The 23,781-nt window shown below is 44.9% G+C and overlaps 1 pseudogene; it reads right to left on the bottom strand.

Moving 5' to 3' along the window:
* Nucleotides 1-3,610, bottom strand: LOC109444133 (EP300-interacting inhibitor of differentiation 1-like; annotated as a pseudogene).
* Nucleotides 3,611-23,781: the final 20,171 nt, after the last annotated feature.

Genomic DNA, 23,781 nt, shown 5'->3' on the forward strand with positions numbered 1-23,781 from the left:
TGCAAAACAAAAACAAAAGTTTTTTTGAAGATCAAGTTTGTCATTAGCACGGGAGTATTTGGAATAAACCCAAGAGACAGTGGAATGTTGGGTCTCTCCTTAAGTAGTTTCTTCGTCTGTTAACTGCATTTATTAATAACTATTGTCTACCAGTCATCTCATCACAGCCTAGTTCGTCCACCAGACGATTGATAACCATAAGTGAAAAAAAGCTGTTCAATAAAAGCCAACTGATCAGACGGCGTCTTCTCAATGCATCTGAAAACTGCCATCCAGGGCTATTTCCCTTGCTCTGGGTGTTCTCAGAAACATCTTGTGCTTCTTCAAGGACTGCGGATACTCTGTGGCCTGCACCACTCAGCGGAGTTACTCCTCTTCCGGATAGGAGAATTGTAGTCGGTCACCCTCCCAGGCACCAAATTCCTCACCCTCCTCACTCTGAAGCCAGGGTCTGCGATGTGACGGATGTGGCCGTGCTGCTCCGGGGGCCAGGCTGACTAGCAAGGCCTCATCCCCCTTCTGGCTGCGCCATTGGCTGGGCCTTAATCCTGGAGCTGTGGCTGGGCCCCATTGCAGGAGGGGTTCCGGGGTGGCTCCTGGCGCCCGCTGCTGCCGACTTCCATCTGCAGAAGGTCACTCTTGCCAGGCAGCCGCATCCATCCGCAGGTCGTCGCTCTCTTCATACAGCTGGGACGTTCATTTCCAACATTGTACCTCTTTAATAAACTCTGGAACTTATTTAAGAGAAGAATCACCATGTTTCCCCGAAAATAAGCCCTAGCCAGACAATCAGCTCTAATGCGTCTTTTGGAGCAAAAATTAATATAAGATCCAGTCTTATTTTGCTATAACATAAGACCAGGCCTTATATAATATAACAATATAATATAATATAATATAATATAATATAATATAATATAATATAATATAATATAATATAATATAATATAATATAATATTGCTGGGTCTTACTTTACTGTAAGACCGGGTATAATATAATACTGGGTCTTATATTAATTTTTGTTCCAAAAGACGCATTAGAGCTAATTGTCCGGCTCAGTCTTATTTTTGGGGCAATGTGGCAGTATATCATGCCTGTCAAAATATAGCAGGTCCTCGAATAACATTGTTTCGTTCAATGTCCTTTCGTTATAACATTGACAAAAAAAAAAATTTGATTCCCACCAGGGCCCCTGTCTGTGTGGTATTCGCACATTCTCCAGATGTCTGTATAGGTTTTCTCTGGGTGCTCTGGTTCCCCCCCTCCCCATATCCCAAAGAAGTGCACGTGAATTGAACTAATGTATCTAAATTGTCCCAGTGTAAGTGAGTATGGCTGTGTGTGAGTGTGCCCTGCGATGGAAAGGCGGCCTGTCCGGGGTGGATCCCACCTTGCCCTCAGAGCTGCCAGAATAGGCTCCAGCCCCTGGCTACCCTGAACTAGAATACACAGGTTGGAAAAGAATTATCTTGTTTCTGTTAATCTTTCTTAAAACATATGTATAGCTCACATTTATTTCAATATTTAATATTACAAGTATTTGGGGTCTTGATTGAGAAATTTAGTGATGTTTTTGTGACCAGGAATATGATGTAGGAACTTGACTCTTGTTTATATTAATTCGTCCATGATAAAATTGGTTTCATTATATGTTGTTTTGCTAAAGTCACATAACCTATTGACAACGTTAAGTGGGGACTTAACTGTGTGCTCCACAGATGTTCCACCACAAAAGCGTTCTTCCCTGTTGTAGCATCACAATAAACAATGGTGTTTTAAAGGCTCTGAGAAGTCCTGTCATAAGTAAACCCATTTGATTTTCTTTAAGCCAGTATTTGCTCAACTTAATTGACCATGGAACTCTTTTTTACATACTATCTATTAACATCTATGGGCTACACACTGGAAAGCACTAATATAGTAGAATGGGACCCGGGCTAGAAGGCAAGAGGCCTGGATCCCAGTCCTGGCTCTGCTGCTATGTAATTGGGTACATGACCTTAGGCCATTTGAAGGCTCTGAAGTTGTAGAACTTAAGAGGTCTCCCAGATTCTTTCTGGGGCTGTGATCCAACCAATATGATCTCTGGGTTGTCTAATGGCCTAAGACTGCTTATAGCCAATTTCTCTGACTACACATATTTTCATCCAGGAGACAATACGGTACCTGCTACCCTTATAATCCACAGTCTCATAAGAATCCTTTGGAAAGACAAGGTAAATGTCGAGGCACTAGAATAGGATGGAACAAACACCGCAAAATTGGGAAAGCCCAAAGCCATAGACCTTAGTCAACACAAAGGCAGCTGACTGGTGGCCATATGCATTTAAGGGGGCTACACAACCTCTTAGAAGCCAGTCATGTTTTACCAACCATGATCACATGATCTTAAGAGCAAATGCCTCTATTTAAAGGACCAAAGTTATTCCCACAGGCATTATCCTCTGGGAGAATCCCCTCTCTCAGAGAAAAGGAGTGCTGACTCTAGCTCACTTTCAAAGGCATTTGAGTCAGTAACAGCCCCGACAGCAAGCTTTCCCAGGGCACACTAGAGGCCTGGGAACACTTTAAGTACCACTTGTGAACGTCTTGAACTCTTGCACAATCAGTGGGGAAGTAGCCCAGGGTGACGCATTAAGACTACCTGTGCTTTCTGCACCCAAGACACAGGAAGCTCTATAAAAAATTTGCAGGCATAACGTAGGGAAGATGTATAAAAGCAGGGGCCCAGGGCTGCAGGCAGCAAGGCCAGAAATATGCTGGAACTTGTTTCATGGAAGGGCTGTCCCCAGCCACTAGGGTGGCAGTGTATGTGCCCTGATATCCAGGTGGGGCTACATGTCCAGGCAGGCTGTGCTGTATGCAGCTTCTCATTTATGTAAGAAATCTTTCAAAAATAAATCTATCTCATCACCCCCTTGCTCCTTGGTGCCCCATGAAATTTAAACAGTTTAGCAAAGTATTCCCACATCTTCTGAGCTGGGAACACCCTGCCTTGTGTTCGAAAGGCTGGGATCAACAAATGGAGAATGCTACAGCTACATAAAAGAACAAGGAAGATCTCTGTAGACTCCAGCGGAAAAATTATCCAAGACTACATTAAGTACAAAGCGGTGTTAATATATGCCATCTTATGTTATAAGAAAGAGAAAGAAATAAGAATGTTTTTTCAGACTTGTTTACATTTGCATAAAGAAACACTAAAAGGATATACAAGAAACTAATATAACTTTTACATCCATGAGCACAGTAGGGAGGTGGGGTATGCAGTCACCAGGAGAGGGGAAGACTTCTCAGCATATACCTGTTTACAATACTGGCTTTTCTTGTTTTTGTTGGTGTTTTAAGGAGGGCACAGCTCACAGTGGCTCATGCGGGGATCGAACCCGCAACCTTGGTGTTATCAGCACCACGCTCTAACCAAATGAGCTACCCAGCCATCCCATATAATACTCTTATTTTTGAACTTATTAAAAAGTATAACCGCCTAGGCTCTGGAATCAGCAGAACTGAATTCAAATACTGGCTCATCTGTTTTCCTAGTTTTGAGCAAGTTACTTCATCTTTGCTGGCCCTCAGTTGCCTCACCTGTACAATCACCTGAATCATTATAGCACCTATTGCATTAAGGCTGTTGTTCAGAAATAATGTTTGTAAAGTGATCAGCAGGATACCTGACATAAGTACCCAACTAATAAAAATACTTTGGCTGCTATTGATACAATTTTTACTTATTGGATTCTGTGATCCTTCAGACTTGGGGAAAACAATATCTCCTGTGAGAAGTTTTCCCTGGTCCAGGGCAGAGTGTAGCATTTTTCTCTCCATTGCTCCCATGATATGCCTGTCTGGCCTCATGCTGGTCTCCCCGGCTCAGATCTTTGTTTTCATATTTGCCCCCCACTAGATTGTGGGCTCCTGAAGAGCAGAAAAACATAAACCAGCCCTGCGTCAGGCATGTTGTAGGTGCTCGTCAATAAATAATTTGGTGAAAGAAGAAAGGAACACATACAATTTTGATTTTCTGTGCAACAGTTTGTCTGAGGTGTTAGCAGGATTTCGCTTCCTGGTTTAGCCCAGCAGATGCCTGCCTGTCATTCACTGGGTCTGCAGGGAGTTGCTCAGGAGAATAAACCAATAAGCCGGCTTCAGTGCTTGCAGCTGAAGCCTGGCTTTGCAGAGAACATGCCAGGAAAGGGAACTGTGGTAATTTGTAGGGGCCTCAGGAATGGCAGGAAGCTGGAGCTCTCCAGGGACCCCAGGCACGCCAGATCCCAGGCAGAACGTGCAGCATAACACTCCAGCTGTCTCAGGAACACTCTGGCCCAACCGGCTGAGGCAGGGTTGGTATTTTCTGCGTCAGCCCAAGGGCCAGACCCAACCACCCCTGAGTTGTTTCTGTTCTCACTGAGCCTGCTTCCCTGGGGTGAGGACTAGTTCAGAGGAAGAGCTGACAAAAATAAAACCAGAGCGGTGAAGTGCTGCACAGGATGCTGCAGGTTGGAGAGCCAGAACAGAGCAAAGGCACTTGGGTGACACACCACATAAAAAACGCTGCCCGAAGATCAGACCATAGAACAAAACCTGACTATTTGCATTTGGGGGTTTTGTCTTTCAGGAGTCAAGTCAACAATACCTACTTTTGTCAGGCAGATCCGGGTCTAGTGTTGGCCTCTGAAACGCACCAGATGACTGAGTTTAGATAAGTGACCTCCCTGAGCCTTATTTTTCCTTGTCCGGGAGCCTTTGCAAAAAACATATACGCAAGCATTTACATAAGAAATATGTTTTTTTCCTTCCTTCATTATTCAGCACTGTTAAAGAAAAAACTACAGGCCCAAATGGTGTCTCTTGTGCTAAAGCCCATGATACCAAACCTACATTTAATACCTGACCTAATTGCTGTTTCAACCTTTCCTAGAAACATAATCAATCAGCCTGGAATTTTCTGGTCAAGCACCATTAAAGTAATCTGCCAAGTGGGCCCTCTGCATCCCACCTCCCACAGAAAGAAGAGGCAATCTGCATGATAAAAAAGCCTTTGCTTTCCCCTTCCCCCCAGAAACGTCTACATCGAAAAACAATCCTTTCTTTTCTTTTTTTAATAGCTCCTTTGCCCCACCCTTCTTCCTATAAAAACCTTCTGTTTTATACAACCCCTCAGAGCACCCTTCTAGTTGGGATTGCTGCCCAATTCAATTCATGAATCACTTAATAAAGCCAAACAGATCTTCAAATTTATTCAGTTGAATTTTGTTTTTTAACAGCAGTATTAAAGGTGAAAGACAAGGCCTCCAGTTAGAAGGTAAATTTTCACTGTAGAGATAACACACAACACACAATAAACACATACTGCAAACACATACATAACATCACATACTACTCATATGTCACATACACATACATAAATACAAACCATACAATATTCTATACACACATATACCATATATACACATAACACATACCACACAACACACAAGTGCACCACACACATATACACCAAACACCACACACACACACACACACACACACACACACACACACATGCACGCACGCACGCGCGCGCGCGCTAAATTTAAAACATTAATGAATCAACAACTCTAAATTTCACAGTCCTTCCATTGGCTGCTGCCTAATTGGAAACAGATTTTCTTCCCCCCAACTGTTTCTGGGGCAGAGTTCCTCTAAATATGGGTCTACTCATAGTGATTTCGTTTCCTTTTCTCAGTCAGCAGTCATCTGACACCATTACCCTGTGGTCTCTGTAGCCCTGTCCTTTTACTCATAAATCTGGGCACTGAGAGTGTGTTCACAAAAATTCATAAAGGCCACCACTGAGTGACTGCTGTATGCCTGGAGTACACCAGGATGTCTGACCCTCATGACACCCAGCAAGATACTCCTAATATCCCCTCACACAACAGAGGGAACTGAGTCTCAGAACAATCAAAAAATGCCCGAGTCCTCATAAACAATAGGGGCAGCATCTAAACCCAAGTGACCTATTAACCTGAGCGGTTTCCAATGCCCACTGCAGTCTGGTAACACAAAACCTGATTCAAGCTATTGCGGAGTTCCTAATCCACTGCTTTGAATACCACCCAGGCTGTTTCTCTCCCAAGTTTTTACTTGGGTTCCTCTTGGCTCAAGTGCCCTCTTTTCCCTTCCACACTCTTCCCTTTCGGGAGCTGCAGGCTTTGCCCTCTTGGAGCAATGCCCTGTGGGCAGGAGGCTGGAGGCCTCTACTTCCTTTACCCCTGTCAGCATGGCCAACACAAACTTTTCACTGGTAAACACTGTGCCTTCTGAAAAAAGCCTTTGTGTGATGTTCTAGTACCCGCCTAATGGGTCTTCTGTGAAAAGACCCAGCTGGGTAGCTGGGCTGCCAGGCCTGGGACAGGCAGAGTTCATCAACAGCTTCTCCAACCACAGAGCTCAGACTGGACTGGAGCCACGTGCCACCTGCCTCGGTGCCTAAACTCTCCCTGGCCTTGGTCAGCCAAAGCCCTTTTTGGGGACAATAGAAGGATAGCAGGATTTTCAGAGGTTGAGGCTTGTGCCCCTATATAATGAAAAGGGTCTGGGAGTCAGGCAGACCCAGGTTTAAACCCCAGCTCTACCACCTTCTACCTGTCTGACTTTACAAAAGCGACTTCTGCTGGCTGAACCTCAGCTCTCTTAGCTATAATGAAACAACATCCATTGTTTCTAGCCCAGTACTTGGGTCTCAGTCTCCCTGTCTCTGAAACGCAAGGGCTGAGGCACATGACCTTGAGGTTTCTGTCTAACATACTCTCGGTGCAGGCTGGGGGGAAGGTGTCCTTTCTGCTCAGGGACAGCGGGATTTGAATGTCTTGTTGCCTCCCTCAAGGTGAACTCTGCCCTGTGGGACAGTTCCTGGTTTAATTCGACAAATGTTATTGAGCACTCCAAAACAACCTGTACTGTTTTAAGGACTCAGAGTTCAAAGATAAGCATAGGACGCACCCTTAAGGAGCTCATAGCCCCATAAAAATAAGTGTTGTATGCCATGGAAAACGATAAGTGTACCAGGAAGGGTACAGATAAAAGACTACGGAAGTTGAGAGCAGAAAGAAGGTGATTCCAGGGTAGGAGGGAAGTAAAGCTGTGCCAAGTCCATGGAGGGTCTTGAAAGATAGCTTGGACTTTATGGGTCCAGATTATTGGAAGCCATTAGAAGCTTCTGAAAGGGCAGTGGGCAGATTGGAGCCACGGCGTCTGTAAACTTTCATCAGTCCTCCACCACCTGGAGCAACCAAACTGTAGAATTTCTAAAAGGGAAAGACTGAGGTTTCACCATGTTTACAAGGCCTTAGTTTCCCAAATAAAATAGTTCAGTGTTTACATGAAGTGTGCAGGGGTCAAAAGCTGCCCTTTGTTCCTGGTCCTCAGTGTTCCCTCGCCCACTGCTCACCATCTCTCTCCTATATGGCCTCTCACCCAGTCATCTCCCTGCATGAAAGGGGTGAGAATGAAGCCTATGGGGCAGGAGGCAGGCCCCCATCCAGCTCAGGGAAATGGTCCTGGCTCAACACACAGAGTGCCCCGGGACCTTTGCTGCTCTGCCAGCTTGCCTTGGCTCAGCTCACAGCCTTCTGGGAAGGCGTCGGCCTGTTGGAGAAAGGATGTGTCAGTGAGTTGCAGTTGGCTTAAATTGCCTGAGATTGTGTGTGTGTGTGTGCATGTGTGCGTGTGTGTGTGTGTGTGTGTGTTTGTGTTTAGGACTAGGTGTTTTGCAGCTGATTTCAATCTGGGTCAGAATTGTGCAGCCCTCAGCACCTCACTAGCTAGAGAAGATAAGCTTGAACAATGTTTTCCAGGAAGCAGAAGCCATAAACTAGCCCTCTGGATGTAAACATAGCCATAAACTAGCCCTCTGGATGTAAACAGAGCTATTTTTCCATGTTCTAGTTTCTAATGATGAAGAGGCCTGCTTTGTTAGCAGAAGGGATCCAGGTAGATGGTAGATTTGGATAAACCTCCCAGAGAGGCAAGGGTCTACAGATGGCCCATTCTTCTGGCGAGAAACACAGAGGAAGCAATGGTGAATTCTGTCCCAGCCAAGCCCCTGCCATTTGGCTCATCAAAGAAAGCACGTATAAGGTCAAACCTGACAGGGCCATGAAGCTGAGGAAGACACCCAGGGTTTAGTGTTTGTTCTGCCATTCAGCTACCATGTGACCTTGACCAAGTCACCTTGTCTCACTGGCATCCATTTTACTCACCTGTATAATGGGACCAACACTTTCATCAATATGAAACCAGGAAGAAAATCCCCAAAGATTTCTGAGTAATTAAAAGAAATTACCTCTCAGTCTATCTCATATTCTTTACTCAGAGAAAGCCGCTTAGATCTTTTCTTGGAGCCTGTGTTTTCTTAGTTTACGTATAACAAGAATATGCTTAGTTTTCTGGCTTCCTGGCCTACCACAGATGACAAACAATTGATTAGCAAGGAATTGGTCTGCTAGAGGTAGGCCTACTGATGACTGAAACATAAAAGCCAACCAAGAGTGCAAGGAAGGAAAAAGACAAACTGTAGGGCAGAAACAAGATCTTTAAAAGCCATTTGGTACAAGGGCAAACATGCTTACACATGTCAGTGGCTCTGATGGCCATCAGGCCTAGGAGCCTAGTGTGATCATTGATAGGACTTTCCAGGGAAACTTCAAATGACTGCACTCTATATCTACCGTTTGGCAAGGCAGGGCTTTACAGAATATTATTTTAGAAAAGTGCCCTTCTAGATGTTTCAAATAAATAAAGTTTTGGTGTTTACAGGGGGGACTTTCCGATATCCTGAACATACAGGCATCAGAAAAGACATTTATATTTTATGAATGCTCTGGGAGACGCTGTCATAGCTATTCTCTGCATATCAGCATTTGGCCCAAGGATTGAATCAAATAATAGGAATACAGCAGCTACTCTCCAAATGAACCACTGGGACAGTGAGGGGTAATCCCTTGGTCTCAAATTGTTCTTGAAGATTGACCGTTTAGGAATGATCTTGACAAACACATGTTGATGGGTCGGCCTGGAATACACATTTGTGTTGCCTTTACTCATGTTTACGGTGTGAACTTCCCCCAACATGTGTGGCATAACCATTGTGGGAGGAGGGAGAGGGGGTACCAGGAAATATAATTTCTGGCCAGAAGAAATGTCCTTTTCAATGAGTGCAGCTGTTATCTTTATGTCTATGTGAACACTGTGGGCTTTAGAGAAATTTAACCAATTGATCCACACACTTTTGCTGCTGGTCAGGCCCCAGGCTCGATGCACGGGAGGAGGGGCACCCAAGAAGAACAGGGCTGCCCTCAAGAAGTTTACAGTCTCGTTGCTTTTCAAGGATAAGGCTTAGGTCAGATATGAGGTATTGGGTAAATAGCATTCTTTCCAATACTTTTTTCTTTAAATACATTTCAGTGCACAAATGATAGTCATTTATGTAGAAAAACAAGAAAATACCAATGAGAAGACAGAAAAACTAAAAGCATCTGCAATACTATCGTGTAGAAATAACCAATATTAACATTTGTATTAATAACCAGTATGAACAAGTTGTAGAATTGTTTATATAAATGCGTAATTAATAGGATCACACTGCACACTGGCCTTTTTTACTAAAAAAAAAATTATGGGTCCCTTAATGTATTCAGAGTAATGAGAGAAGAAAACCTCAGAAACGCATCCTCTAGGCTGGGAACATAAATTCCTCATTTACTCCAAATAGAAATTCCTGAAATACTAAAGATATGAAGGTAAATAAATGAAGCCATAAAAGTATTATAAGAAAACAGAGTAGACTAATTATGTAATAGCAGGATGGGCAAGATTTCTTAAGCAAGACAGGAAACCCAGAAGCCAGAAAGAAAAAAATAACCGATTTGAATATGAAACGTTTAGAACTACTACATGATAAAAAAGAAAAAAAAAAAATATATATATAGCATAAAGTTTAAAAGTAAATAGCAGACTTAGGTAAAATATTTGCTACATTTGACAGACAGAAGAGCAATATCCCTAGTGTCGAACACAGACCTCAGGCACCCTAGAACCTGCTCCAGATGTCCTCCACCCCCATCCTAAGGTACTTCAAAACACAGTGTCCTTTCTTTCTGCCAACAGATGTCCACGCTTACTGTACAAAGCTGGCCTAGAAGCAAGAGAAACTCAAACATCCAAACTGAAAAATAGGCAAGGAATATAAACAAATCATTCACAGAAGAAAGGCAGATGGCCAATAAACATAAAAAGATGGGCAACTTCACTGCTGTCAGGGAAATGCAGAAATTAAAAAATTAATGGAACCCAGTGCTTGCATGGATACATAGAAATGAGTGTTCTCATATACCATGAGTGCGAGCGTAAATTGGCACAACTTTGGGAGGAAGGTGGTTTGGTAGAATCTAATGAGTGTACTTTAAAGGTGTATAGTTTTTATCCAGCAATTCTACTCTCAGGACTTTCTCCTACAGAAATAATAACATAGCTTCGTAAACATGCATGTCCATTGCAGCAAAGTTTGTAAGAGAAAACAAGGTTTGTAACTGAACCAAGCTAAATACCCATCAGTAGGCTGCATTAATGACCACATATTCATATTAAGGAATACTATGCTGTCGGTAAAAGAGTTTCACATGTGTGGACTTGAAATGATGTGTGAGACATTGCTGAATGAAAATGAATCAAGATGCAGACCAATATTATTTTTTTAATATTTGGTTTGTAAAAATATGCATATATGTACATACATACCTATCTGTGTCAGTATAAACCTAGGGAAAAGTCTGAAAGTATTTGAACCAAAGCATTAATAATGTATTCTGGGGAGGAGGACTTGGTCAGGAAGAAGACTTTTACTTTTTATTTAAACAGGTGAAATTATTATCTTCTCTGCATACACAAATTTCCTGAGGCTTATAGAAGTTATCACCTGCCAAGGCCAAATGACAGAGATGCAACTGAGTGGCAGAAGCAGGACTCCAGATAGGTTCACATGGCCCAAAGGCCCATATTCTTTCCACGTTGCCAGACTGCTCCCAGGTGTGGGAATTAGCAAGACTAGGTCACAGAATCCCACCTGCTCTTATCAGGCAGCTAGGATTAAGTCCATGACAAACCTCGGAACCATTTCTTGGGTGGTTTCTGGCAGCGTAAGGACAAGGGCTGAGCTACGGGAATGTCCCGAGGAGGCACTCCTCTTCTGACTTTTGACCCAGTTCCTCAGAATTCCATGGGAAGTTCTGGGGGTGGGCATTGTGGCACCCAGATAGCCTCTCTGGGATAATTTTGTCTTGAGAAAAGGTGACAAGTCTAGAGTGGGTTTTGCTACCTGCCAACCTGGACACAAAGGGTGGACCAGACTATCAACCGATGCTGCCTCAGACCAAAGGTGTCACGGCTTCAGCAGCCTGGACACCTCAGTTTCCCCTGTGAACTCCCTAGAGGCTGCAGCCATAAGAAAAGAGAGAGTCCAGATCTAGAGGAAGGAGTGGGTCTGTGTGAATTACTCAGCCCCCTGTGAGGAAGAGGCCTGTGCCCTTGCCGTGCCCCCTTCTGCGTAGAATGTGAAGGAGGGCTTAGCACAGGCAGCTTTGCTCACCTCGTTGTTTTGCATCTGCAGGTGCTACTTTTGGCCAGCTCTCTGGCCTCTTGCCTGAACCAATATGACAGAACAACTCTATCTTGGTTGACTTTCCTGGACTTGGCTTCTCCCCTACTGGTCTCATGGTGCTCACCTGATCCTGCCTCTTTATACACCCTCCCGGGACTTCTCAGAGGGTTTCTGGGCCACTGTGCCCTGGCCAAGGTGACTCACTGACAAGTTGACACATTTAAATCTCCACAGTTGTTAGGTGTCCTTTGACTCATCATCTTATCGTTATGCACACGCAGACTGGTGAACTTCCAGTGGCCTGACTCTGGATTGTAAGCTCCCTGTGGGCAGGGAACATGGCAGCCTTATCTACCAATTGCACACTCAGAGCCTAGTACACAAGAGGCTCCCATTAGGACTTGATGACTAAGTGGATCTACTTAAGCTCCTTTCTCCTCTGCCACACGTGACAGCTTAAGTCATTCCAACATAGCAGGTAACCCACGTGCGCAGGGGTCTGCAAACTTTTTCTATAAAGGGTCAGAAAGTAAACAGTGTAGGCCTTGCAGGCAAGAGACAAAATCGAGGCTATAGCATAGACATTTAAAAAGCAAGGCGAAAACAAATTTCTATGAGATTATTATTGATAACATTCAAAATATAATAATAATACAGTTGTTGTTGTTGTTTTTTAATACAGTTCTCCTAATGAGAATGCAATTCTTTTTTGAAAAATGACATTTTGCTTAATAGGGTTCAAAGTTAATGTCCCCTACATCGAAATCTACTGCAAGTGATTGTTTGTTAATGCTGATCTGTAATAAGATTTTATACATTTTTTATCTTTGAAAATGAAAGTTGAATTTTATATAATTTTCACATGTCGTGCAATATTATTCTTTTAATATTTTTTTCACGAGCAGTATAAAAACCAGCAGGGGACTGGCTTTGACTTCAGGCTATTAATTTAGTACTCCTGCACTTGAGAATAATACAGAGGAAGATATTCACATTCTCTCTCTCACCTCAGCCCTCCAAACCCTACACTTCCAAAGCCTTCCTCTTTCCCTCCCTTTCTTGGTGCACTGTTCTTCTCAAAGATAGACATGTAGGCTGAGCCTGGCAACTTCCCGAGAAGGGGGACCAGGAGTGTCGTTATTGCCCAACTGGCCCAGAATTGCAGAGTGGAGTCAGAGCAGCTGTACGCCCTTCCTTTTCCAAGACTGGTGTTAGATGTTTGCCAACCACATGCAAAAACCACTGGGAAGGACTTTCTTGTGCTTCTCCAGCCCAAACCACAGAGAGAAGGGAGGCCGCAGACTGGCTGGGTTAATGGGAAACAGTTGTGCTTGTCCGGCCCTGTACACATAGGGAACTCATTTAAATGCCTAAAATCTCATTGCATCCTGAGAAACATGTCATTTGGAAAGGACAACTGACCCCAGCACAGAAGTCAATGCTGGCAAAACAACATTGGTAATGCACTAAAAGGATCTCACTTTTTGTAAATACAGAGAGTACTAAGGGGACCAGGGTTTTGTGAAAGCATCATTCATGCACTGATGCATTCATTTATTCAACAAATAATTTTCAAGGGCCTATTATGTGCTAGGCACTGTGTTAGCTCCTGGGTATATCACACGAAATGGAGCTGACAGTTTCTGCTCTTATGGAGTTTACAGTACTGTTCACTGGCATTTGCTAAAGTCCAGTATTTCATGGAATATTAGTAAGTATTCCTTGAATTAAAATGATTACATGGTAAGATAGTTGAGGAAAGAAGAGATGAAGTTAACCAGATTAGTTTATTACGTGACCTCAGAACCTTTAGTATGCAGATTTCCATTGAGAATCTCCAAGAGAGAGCTACATAGAATGCAGCCTTCCTAAGAGTCAACTATGGCATCTTTTATGTGACTTGCACCTTGTGGTACCAAGGTCACACAGAACATAGTTTGGGAAGCATGGCTCTGAGAACCACAAGGTATGGCCATGTAGGTTTAGCACTGCTTCAGTGGGACCAGTCACATAGACTACTGTCTTACCCATAATGCCCTGGTTTTATGACTGGTGGACCTGGACTCTGTCATTCCAGTGCCAAGCATGGGCAGTACAGCGTCCACATGGCTATCACTCAGCTACCTGCAGCGTGGCTCGTTCCCATAGAACAGGCCAGAGCCAGCCCTAGCAGCTGGGAAAACTGACCTCGCTGCAGAGGTAGCCTTAGGAAAGGTAGCCAGAACGTCAAAGCACAACATTCAAGTGAGTCTCCATGCAGAAAGCAAGCAGCAGAATGAACTTAAAACATACACGCACACGCACACACACACACACACACACACACACACACACACACACACAAATACAATGCAGTGACATGTAAAAATCTCGGGTTATAAAAGAGACCCTAAAAGCTTCCAGAAGAACAAAAGAATCAGGTCACAAACAAAGGAACAGTTATAAGAATGGCATGCGAGTTCTCAATAGCAACACTAAAAACATGAAGAAAATGCAGCAATGCTTTCAATATTCCGAATGAAAATGATTTTCAGAAATCTCTACCTGGCCAGACTCCCCATCAATTTTGAGAGTAGAAGAAAGGCGTTTCATGAGTTGCAAAATCTCAAAAATATTACCTCCCATGCTACTCAGGAATTATTTGAATACACGCTCCGCTGAAAACAAAAGTAAATAAACAAATAAAAAGAAAGGTATGGGCACCAGGAAATAGGAGACAAAACAAGGAGCGATCCAAAGGGCACCTTGAATGACGGCAGTGACAGTTTAAGGACAACAGCTATGTGGTAAGTTCAGAGGGCAACTAGTTGAAGAGGGCGATCTGGAACTGAATGAAGTGGCAGAAGTGGGGAAAGGGTCCTGTGGTCGGGGGAAGCTCCAGGCAAAAAGAAAAAAGAAAAAAAAAAAGAAACTAAAGATATATCTGACTCTGGAAAATTCTATTTACAAAACTGGGAAGACCTATCCATGGGGTCAAAGGAAAATAACAACAACAACAACAACAACAAAAAGAAGTAATAATCAACTAAAAAAAAAGTATAAGGCAATGGGATCCCGGTTTGCTACTTGGCTCAGGAGTTATTCATATCTATTTAGCTACAATAACAAAAACACAAATATCGATTTAGAATGAGAGGGAGGGAGGTTTGGAAGGGGGAGTGTAAGCAAACTAAGACTCTCAGATACATTACAGGAAGTCCATGGATAGTGTCTGAAATCCATTCAAGAATGAGTGCTCAGATGGTTCAAGTGTGGAACTAATAACCTCAAGGTTGCCGGTTCAGTCCCCTTACTGGCCACTGTGAGCTACACCCTCTTTAAAAACAACAAAAAAAGGATGAACGCAGTGTATGCACATTGTTTATAAACATGGAAGTAAATATCCAAAGGAATAGCTGAAACAGTGGGGAGTGGTTGGGGACTGACTGGAAGTTATGGGGGTGTAAGCAGGGGAGCACAGGGAACTATCATTACTGTTATAAACCTTTTAGCACTATTTGCTTTGATTTTTAAAATGGATGGTAGACTGTTAAGCAGGTTGTCACTGGCTAAGCAGCTCATACCATTCGTCAGTCTCAAAGCTTGCCCAATTAGAAGTTCATGGATGAATAAAATCACAAATCATACCTGTTCTGGACTTTTGGGTTTCCTAGGGAAGAGAACAAACTGTGAATGTCAAACCTGAGAATAAACCAGTGAAGTAGGAATATTTTTCTGTGAGCCCCCAAATGACGGAAATGATGTTGGATCTGCCGGCAGTTTCTGGTTGTGGGCCGGGATCGTGTCTCGTGAGACCAAAGAATGGAAACACGGACCCAGGAGAGGCAAAGTGTTTTAAAAAGAGGATAGTTTATTGAAAGCAAAGGGTCAGAGCTCCCGAGCGGGAGGGGGTCCCGAATGGGGGTGGCCCATGACTGAGGCAAAAGCTCTTACTTTTATACCTTCCCTTGCCTGTTTGGGGAAGGGGGCTGGAGCCTTCTAATTGAATTCATCTATTAGGTGTGTCCTGTTTGCTCATCCTGAAGGGATTAATGAACCAATCCATTCCTATCTATCAGCTCTGCTCCTTTGTCTAGAAGGGATTTGAGATTATTAACCTTAAGGCATGTTCTCATGTCTATGTCTGGGAGTGAAGGAGACATTCCAGGACCTGGAATTTCAGGATATGGCTGCTTTTTTGTTTATTCCATCAGGGACCCCCTGTCTACCTAGCAATCATACTAACTAACCTGGCTCCTCAGGACTTACTGCCTCACCACTCTAGGTGCTATCCATGGACCAGAAGTACAGGCATCACCTGGGAAGTTGTTAAAAACGAACAATCTCAGGTACCACCCCAGACCTAGTGCATTTTAAAAGATCCTTTGGTGATTCACACGTACATTAAAGTTTGTAATGGGATGGTGGAAAGGTGACAGGATAAATGGGGTGGAGGGTGGGGGTTCCTGTTGCCCATGATATTGTTTATAGGCCCATGATAAAGTCAGTGGTAATGGATTAAGAGGATAATTTGGGGTTTTAAGGGTCTCCAGGCATTAGAGGTCCTAATCCACATTATCATGATCCCATATTGAAATAAAAAACACACATATTGACATATAAGATGAGTTGAATTATAGGAGACTAATCTACACGTCACATTTTGTAGGCATTTAAAAATTAAACATTTATCAATGGAAATAAACAAAAAGTACAATGTCCAGGGGGTGTTTTGTTAAGGCGTTAGCCAAGGACAGAGAGACCTGAGCCAGCCCAGCAGGCCGGCGAGGCTATTGGTCAGTACCCTCGGTGACAGCCCAGCTCAATCTGGCTGAAGCAAAGAAAATAGTTTATTGCCTTTCATAACTGGAAAGTCTTCTTCAGGGTTGAAGACATGCCACAGCTAGGAATTCGGTCCAAATATTTGTATTTATCTGGACTCTGACTCTCTGTTTCTCAGTTCTGCTTGGTTTCCTTTTCAGGTAGTTTCTGGCCACATAATGACGAAAGGACAGCTGGCTACCTAAGCTTCTAAGCAGTCGTTCTCTAATAACTCTTAAAACTGACTGAGGACCCCAAAGAACTTTTGTTTAATATTTATGGTAGAAAAAATAATTTTTTTAAAAAAGTGTAATTCATTTAAAATAATAAACCTATTGCATGTTAACATAAATAACATCTTTCTATGAGAAAATGATGTTTTCCAAAAAGAGTATTTACTAGGAAGAGTGTCATTGCTTTTACATTTTTGCAAATCTCTTTAATCTTAGGCTTAATAGAAGATAGCTGGATTTTTGTATCCACTTCTGATTTGTTTGTTGCAATATGCTATTTTGGTTGAAGTAAATGAAGAAAATCTGGCCTCACAAAGAGGTAGAAAAAGGTAGACATGTAGGTAGAAAAAGGAGACATGTTTTAATAATTCTTTGTGGTTATGCTTCTCTGATACTACACCAAAATTTAAAAATGGTAGTTTCTTAAATGGTAGTTGCAACGTGGAACCGGAAACCTTATCAATGAATTTTTCATAATCTGTTACAATAAAATTCACTGATCTGTCCTGCACTTTGAATGGATCTTTTATCCATGTGCGATTTTAAAAGAGCTTGGATTGGTCATTTGAAAAGTATTGGTTCACTGAGTTTTGCATATCTTCCAATGTTGACCCATTTCATTATACAATATCCCCAAATCACATTCTTTAATATCACCAACCTCATGAGAAAAGTCTAAGCATTGGGAAGCTGTTAAGCTCATGGTAGAGAATACAAGACTTCAAAAGTCCAATTTTTGCTTCAAAGCTCTAATTTTATCATCGACAATAAAACCATCATTTGTTTGCCTTCAAGGGGCAAGTTCACTTCATTCATTTTTGAGGAAATAGCTGCCAAATACCAAGTCCGAATAACCACAGTTTGCCAGTTATTCTTTTCAGCCCAAAGGGTATTCCATGAAAAACAGTGGCCAGCTCAGCTCATGGCTCAAGCAATCACATGAATGCTTTTCTTGAGACAATTGTTGTATTTTGTAATGCAGTAGAAGTGTTTTACGTACATACAGAACCTCCCAGAGACAGATGCCAAGACAAGATTAGATGTGAATGGTGGGGAAAACACCCGCGAAGGAAAAAAGGGAAGGAGCCCTGGAAGGGAAGGGGATCCTTTAGACCACGATGCTGACCTCACCCAGAAGAGGAAGGTAGGAAAGGAAAGAGGGTCAGGTAGGAAAAGTCCTGGACTGCAATATAGATCAATAAAGGTTCAGCCAGGCCAGTGAGAGGTCCTCAAGCCACAGTCACCCAGGGCAGAAGTCCCAGGTCTCCCAGCAATGAACCTGCATTAATGCTCCCACTGTGCTCACTCATTGGCTGATGAGAGCAGACAGAGGGAAGCAGGGCCTTGGCACAATGTGCTGGGGGATCCAGAGGACAGCAGATGCTTCCCCAGCAGGATCTGAGCAGCACATTTTCATGGCCACCTCATGCCTTGTGGTACCTGCCATTTCATCACATCACAATAGTGTAAGGTTGTATACGCAAGGGTTGAGGTTTAATAATCATTTTTACTCCTCCATCAAGAGATCTCTTAAGTGAAATTAGCTATTTTTTTTTCCTGCGAGTGTGTGACAGTGAAGAATACAATGATTACAAGTGCAATTTGGTGCCACTGTCTTGATTCATTCACTTCCCAAAGTCTAAGCATTGGGAAGCTGTTAAGCTCATGGTAGAGAATACAAGACTTCAAAAGTCCAATTTTTGCTTCAAAGCTCTAATTTTATCAAGGTGCCAGTAATTTTACCCACCGTTGCTTTTGTACGAACAGTGCAAATTGTCAACACAGTGAAAAAAGGCATGTGAAATCTCAACATTATACAAAATTTTGACTGCGTGGGTCCCCTGAAAAGTTCTCAGGGACCCCCAAGAATCCACAGACTACACTTGGAGAAACACTGGCTTATGGCTAGCAACCCCAGAGCTAGAGTACGTGGTGTGGTTTTGTTTTGTTTAGTTTTGCGGGGGTATGGTTCTGGCAAAAGTTACAGGGAAGACTTTGATGGGTCCTATTAGGGTCCTATTCCTCTCCCAGAATCTCTCACAGTGAAGAGGAAGATGAGGTGCTCCGATGGATCAGGCCTGGATCATGTGACCATCTCTCTGAGAAGGATGGGGCAGATCAGCCCTTCCAAATCACAGAGAATGGGTTCCCATTAGAAGAAGCGGTGCTCTTACAGGAAGACGAGGGAAGGGACACTGCACGGGCCAAAAAACTCTATTGTACCATTCAATGGGGTAAGAGAAGTTGACAATAATGTCTGGGCTACAGGACCCGGCCTGTTCCCGAGGGAGGCTGAGGCCAGCGTCAGGCAGGAGAATGTATCAAAGCTGAAGAGGAGAAGGTTCCCAGGCAGGAGCCCAGCCCCCGTGGACATCGGGTCCTGCAGCCAGTTTGGCGGCACATTAATTCAGCCCAGCAGGCAGAACTAGGCAACCAGATCCCAGGTTTGGTTAAAAGGTGTGTGTTTATAGAGGTGGGTGTTTTGCTCTGTGACCATGTATATGTTTCTTATCTTGGTCAGACTTGACTCAGGAATTGGAACCCAGTGGGCCCTCAGGGTGAGCAGTGGGGCCAGGCAGGATTCAGATGTCAGAAGCTGGGGTCGGAGAACAACTGTCGGGGCTATCCATACGTCAACAAAAACCATGCCACACAGTACTCGCTCAACTGTAATTCTAGCTGTCTAGACATTTTCCCATTTACTGTTTAATACTCTGCACCTTCTACTTATCTATCCTCACAATTGCTGAAGCACTTAACTCATCAAATCTATCAGGATAACAGATGATCAATTCAACTACTCAACTCTGGTGACCAACTCTTCCTTCTTGAGATTCCCTCTTTCTTGGGTCCCCTTAAAGTCATAATTTCTCGGGTTTCCTCCTCATTCTCTGGCTGCCTTTTCTCAGACGCCTTTGCACACCCCATACATGACGGTGGTCTTTGGGGTCTCTGCCATAAAACCTCCTTTCTTCTCTGGAGGCAACCTGACCTGTTCCCAGACTCTCGACGAGCACCATGTTTCTTTCTTTAAACCACTGTCAAACCTTCCCCTCCCCCTCCGGCATGCACAAACACATTCTTTGTGTGTGAGGTCCCCACCCATACTTTCCTCAAGAGCTCGGGATAATCAGAGCAATTGGGACGCTACTGGCACCAAGGCCATCATAAACCCACACATCCACAGGAGGACTGAAATTGGGTCATCTTTCTGCACGCCTATCTGTCTATCTGTCTTTCAGACTGTCACTTATGTGAAAACATTTATAAAGACATTTATTTGGAGAGGGCCTGATGGCAGCTTCTGAAATCAGGCTGCATCTAACAAGTGGTTTGATAAGAATACATTGTGTAAGGATTTAATGAGCAGTGTCTTTTTTTCCTAGTTGTACAAAAAAAATAAAGATGAATTTATAATCAATGCTGTCTTAGATTAGGTAAAAATTATTATTTCTGTCTCTCAAATAACACTGAAATCAAATTTGTAGTCCATAGCAATGTAACCTTACATCCCCGCTTCTATTTCTTTTGGTTTCCAACTCTCTAATACCCTATAGTTTCCCAGAAGCCCACACCACCCTCCTTGGGAACTCTCTACTCTTCACCAAACCACAACAAACCTTCCCTGACACCTCCTCCAAAGAGAATGCACTCGCTTCCTCTCCCTCCTACTGTCCCTTGCTCCCTCCCTCTTCTCTCTGGGAGTCAATCTCAGCCATCTTCCAAAGACATCTCTCCAGCCTCAATCCTCTGGTTCTTCCCCATCCCTGCAGATTGACCTGTTCAACCCAATGAGAGGGAGGGGCAAAGGCTTGGCGGTTAGGGTTTTCTTCAGCGAGCGAGGGGGAAGTGCCAGAGGCTTTGAATAATCCCACAGGAATAATTCTTGGGCCAGGAGCAAGAGAACAGGCAGAGGGCAGTGTCGATTGAAACAGAAGTGGGTGCACCGTGCTGGGGCAGGACTGGAGTGTCACCTATGGTGGGGACATCATGGGAAGGCTTAGATTTTAAAACCTTCAACTGTGACCCCTGCTCTCCAGAAGCTTCACAGACGTGTACACACACAAGCATGCACGCATACATGCATGCACACAGGCATAAACATGGGTACACATGCACGTACATTTAAACAACAGGCGAAGGCCTTTCTGTCCTACCTCACGTTGCCCCAGGAGGGAGGCAGGTGGGGTCAGGATGATTGCCTGTTTTGCTGGGAGGAAAAGGCCCAGCAGGGAGGTGAGGCTGGTTGGCTTGAGGCCAGGGCACCACAGGAGCTGGAAACCCCACCCATCCCTACTCTGCCCAAATGAAAACTAACCACCAGCTGGACAACAAGTTAAAAGAGTGGTCGGCACTGGGTGTGAGAGGCCTCTTAGCTCTGGGGAGACGTGGAGCTGGAAGGAGAAAGTGGATGGGAAGGTGGCCTCTGGGGAGGGGACCCAGCTTCCCTGGGACCTTGTTAAAAATAAGGAAAAAACTAGAAGAATGAGTCTGCAGAGAGGGGAGGGAATGAGGAAGCCAGTTTAGTCATCTAGCCAAGTCATGGTGTTTGGGCCCTCAGTTTCCAAGTTGTCCAGCAGCCTGAGTCTTAGGATTCTTGGGGCTGGAGAAGGGCCATTGGGAGAATTTCGGAGGCCTCTGGTGATGAAGACGGAATGCAGCCTGGCTGACTAACCCACCTCTCTGAGCTGAATGCTGCTCCGGGGCCAGGATCAGAGAAGAAGCTGGTACTGGGCCTGCTAAGTGTGCCTTGCCCTTTGCAGAGCACTGGGCAATGAGAATGTCAATAAAAAAGAGGAGAGGCCAGCCTCAGGAAGAACTCACAGTGGAGTTGAGAAAATTGAGATCAACACAGATGGAGCCCAAGTCTAATCTGATCTGCAAATCCCGCTGCAGGGCAGAGCCACCAAGACTGGCTGGACCAAGGCCTGCTCAGAGCCTATGGGAAAAGTCAGTGGGGCTTTATTTAGGAGATGGACTGGAAGGACCTTGGGTAGGTGGGAAGGATCCCTGAGACTCTTAAGAGGCTATTTCCCCCAGGGCTTTGGGAGCTGGGCCCATGCAGAGCTGCTCTTGCTCTCTGGTGATTCCTGGCTGCAGTGCATGTGTGTGGCTGGGAACAGGTCAGGTTTAATTATTAATCATCTGGCCAGCCTAATCAACCTAAATCCAGGTCTTTCTCTTCCAGGGCTGTGAAATGCCCACTCACTGGCCCAAGCCCTCAGTGCTGGCTCGACACTAGGAGGCAAGGGTATCAGGAGCTCCCTGCAGCCCCTGAGTCTTCAGGAGGCATTGGTTAGGTGTGGGCACCAGGCAGGCAGGGTGGTTTCCAAGGGGAATGAAGGCTATCCACCCAGTGTTTACACAACTGTCATAAACTGTGCTTTGTTCCCACCTCTACTTGGGAAGGTCCTTGAGAACTGGGTGGGCCTGGCTAGGTGGGGAAGCAGAGTGAGGACAGACAGGTTTGGACAGGGGATGGCCCTGAGGACACAGAGACATGAGGCTGGCATAGGAAGCCCCGCTCTGTGGCTGCAGAAAAATCTGACTGTTGAAAGGCCGAGCTTTGGGCAACACAGGCAGGGCTTGTGGCACCAACTGTCAGAACTGCCTCCCAGTCCTGGGTGGGACAGCACCCAGGAGGGAAGGATAAACAGGGCAAGGGTGGGGCATAAGGGCAGGAGTTCCCTGGCACCAATCCAAGGACACACCCTGCTCCTCTAGCCAGCGGGTGGCTTGGCCCAGAGACCTGGGGCTGAGGCCTTTGTCACTCCAGCCAGTCCCAGGGATGAGCAAGGGAGCTGCCTGTCCTTCAACTGACAGTCATTGTACTTGCTCTGCGGTGGGCACAGGGCAGCACGCTCCCTGCCCTCTTAGGCTCAGTGGCTAATGCAGAGACAAAACTACAAACAGATCACAAGGCAACTGATAAGGGCTGTAAAAGATAAACCTGTGTGTGTGTGTACAGGCTGCAGGGCTGTGTCCTGGGACACAGTGCGGGAGCAGTAACACCTGCAGGAACGTCAAGGACAGCTTCACAAAGAAGGTAACACCTAGAATGTTAAAGAAAGTCAAGGTTTCCAAGTAGAGAGACGGGAAGGGCATTCCAGGCAGGGAGAAGGCCACGTGGAAAGCAAGGAACTGAGAAGAGGCCTGTTTGGGGATGCATGAGTCATGGCACATGGCTGAACCACAAATGGGGGGTATGGGATGAGAAGGCAGGTGGAGATGGGGCAGGTGGTAAGTAGACTCAGCTGATGCGAAGCTAAGTCATATGAGACGCAGGACCCCAGAGACCAGGATGGCACCCGAGAAAGCCTGCCCCACGGACGCACCCGTGTTTGCTCCTGGGATGGACGTGTCCCCCTCACTTGGTGGATTGCCCTGGCTGAGGGTGGGGGGATGGAACAGAACCATACCTCCTGGCAGGCCTGTAGCAGAAGCACTGGGGCTACAGGATGTGCAGGGACAGAAACGACCACCCCCCCTTGTGAGCAAGTCCCTGCTCACATCTCCCTTTCGCTCCAACAACCTCAAGCAAGCACGAGACACACACCAATCACGCCGATGAGAAGACCGAGGTGGCGGGTAGACATTTGCCCAAGCCTGAGTAAGTTCACTGTGGATTTCACGCAGGGACGCAAGACTCCTCATTCCCAGCACGGAGACCTTCCCCTGAGCCAGAAAGTTCTCCCCCTCCTGGCCATGCAGACAGTGAGGTTGAGGGCTCTCATTGGCAAACGGGCGGGTGGGGCTCTCTGTTCCCCTCTTCCCCAGGGCCAGTCCTTATCAGACAAGTTTGAGGTGCTTCCCATGCTCAGCCTGCAGGAGTCAGCACTTCTCAGTCAGGTTGGGTTCCTTCCTGGCTGTGGTCAGCCCATTGGGGAACCCCAAAAAGCACATTCCCATGAAATTTTTCCCAGAACCAGACTGGCAGGGGACCCACCCAATGATCTGCTGTCAGGTGGCTATGCGAGGCAGTCAGATAACAGTGATGACAACAGTCTCCTCTTTGTCCAGGGACATGGCCGCCTGAAGCTCAGCCAAGTCACAGGAGAAATTGAAAAACAGTTTGGGAATAAACAAAACAAAAACCAAACCCCACA

This window comes from Rhinolophus sinicus, chromosome 15 (assembly GCF_057876585.1).
Source record: "Rhinolophus sinicus isolate RSI-liver-muscle chromosome 15, RSI-T2T, whole genome shotgun sequence".
Lineage (NCBI taxonomy): Eukaryota > Metazoa > Chordata > Mammalia > Chiroptera > Rhinolophidae > Rhinolophus > Rhinolophus sinicus.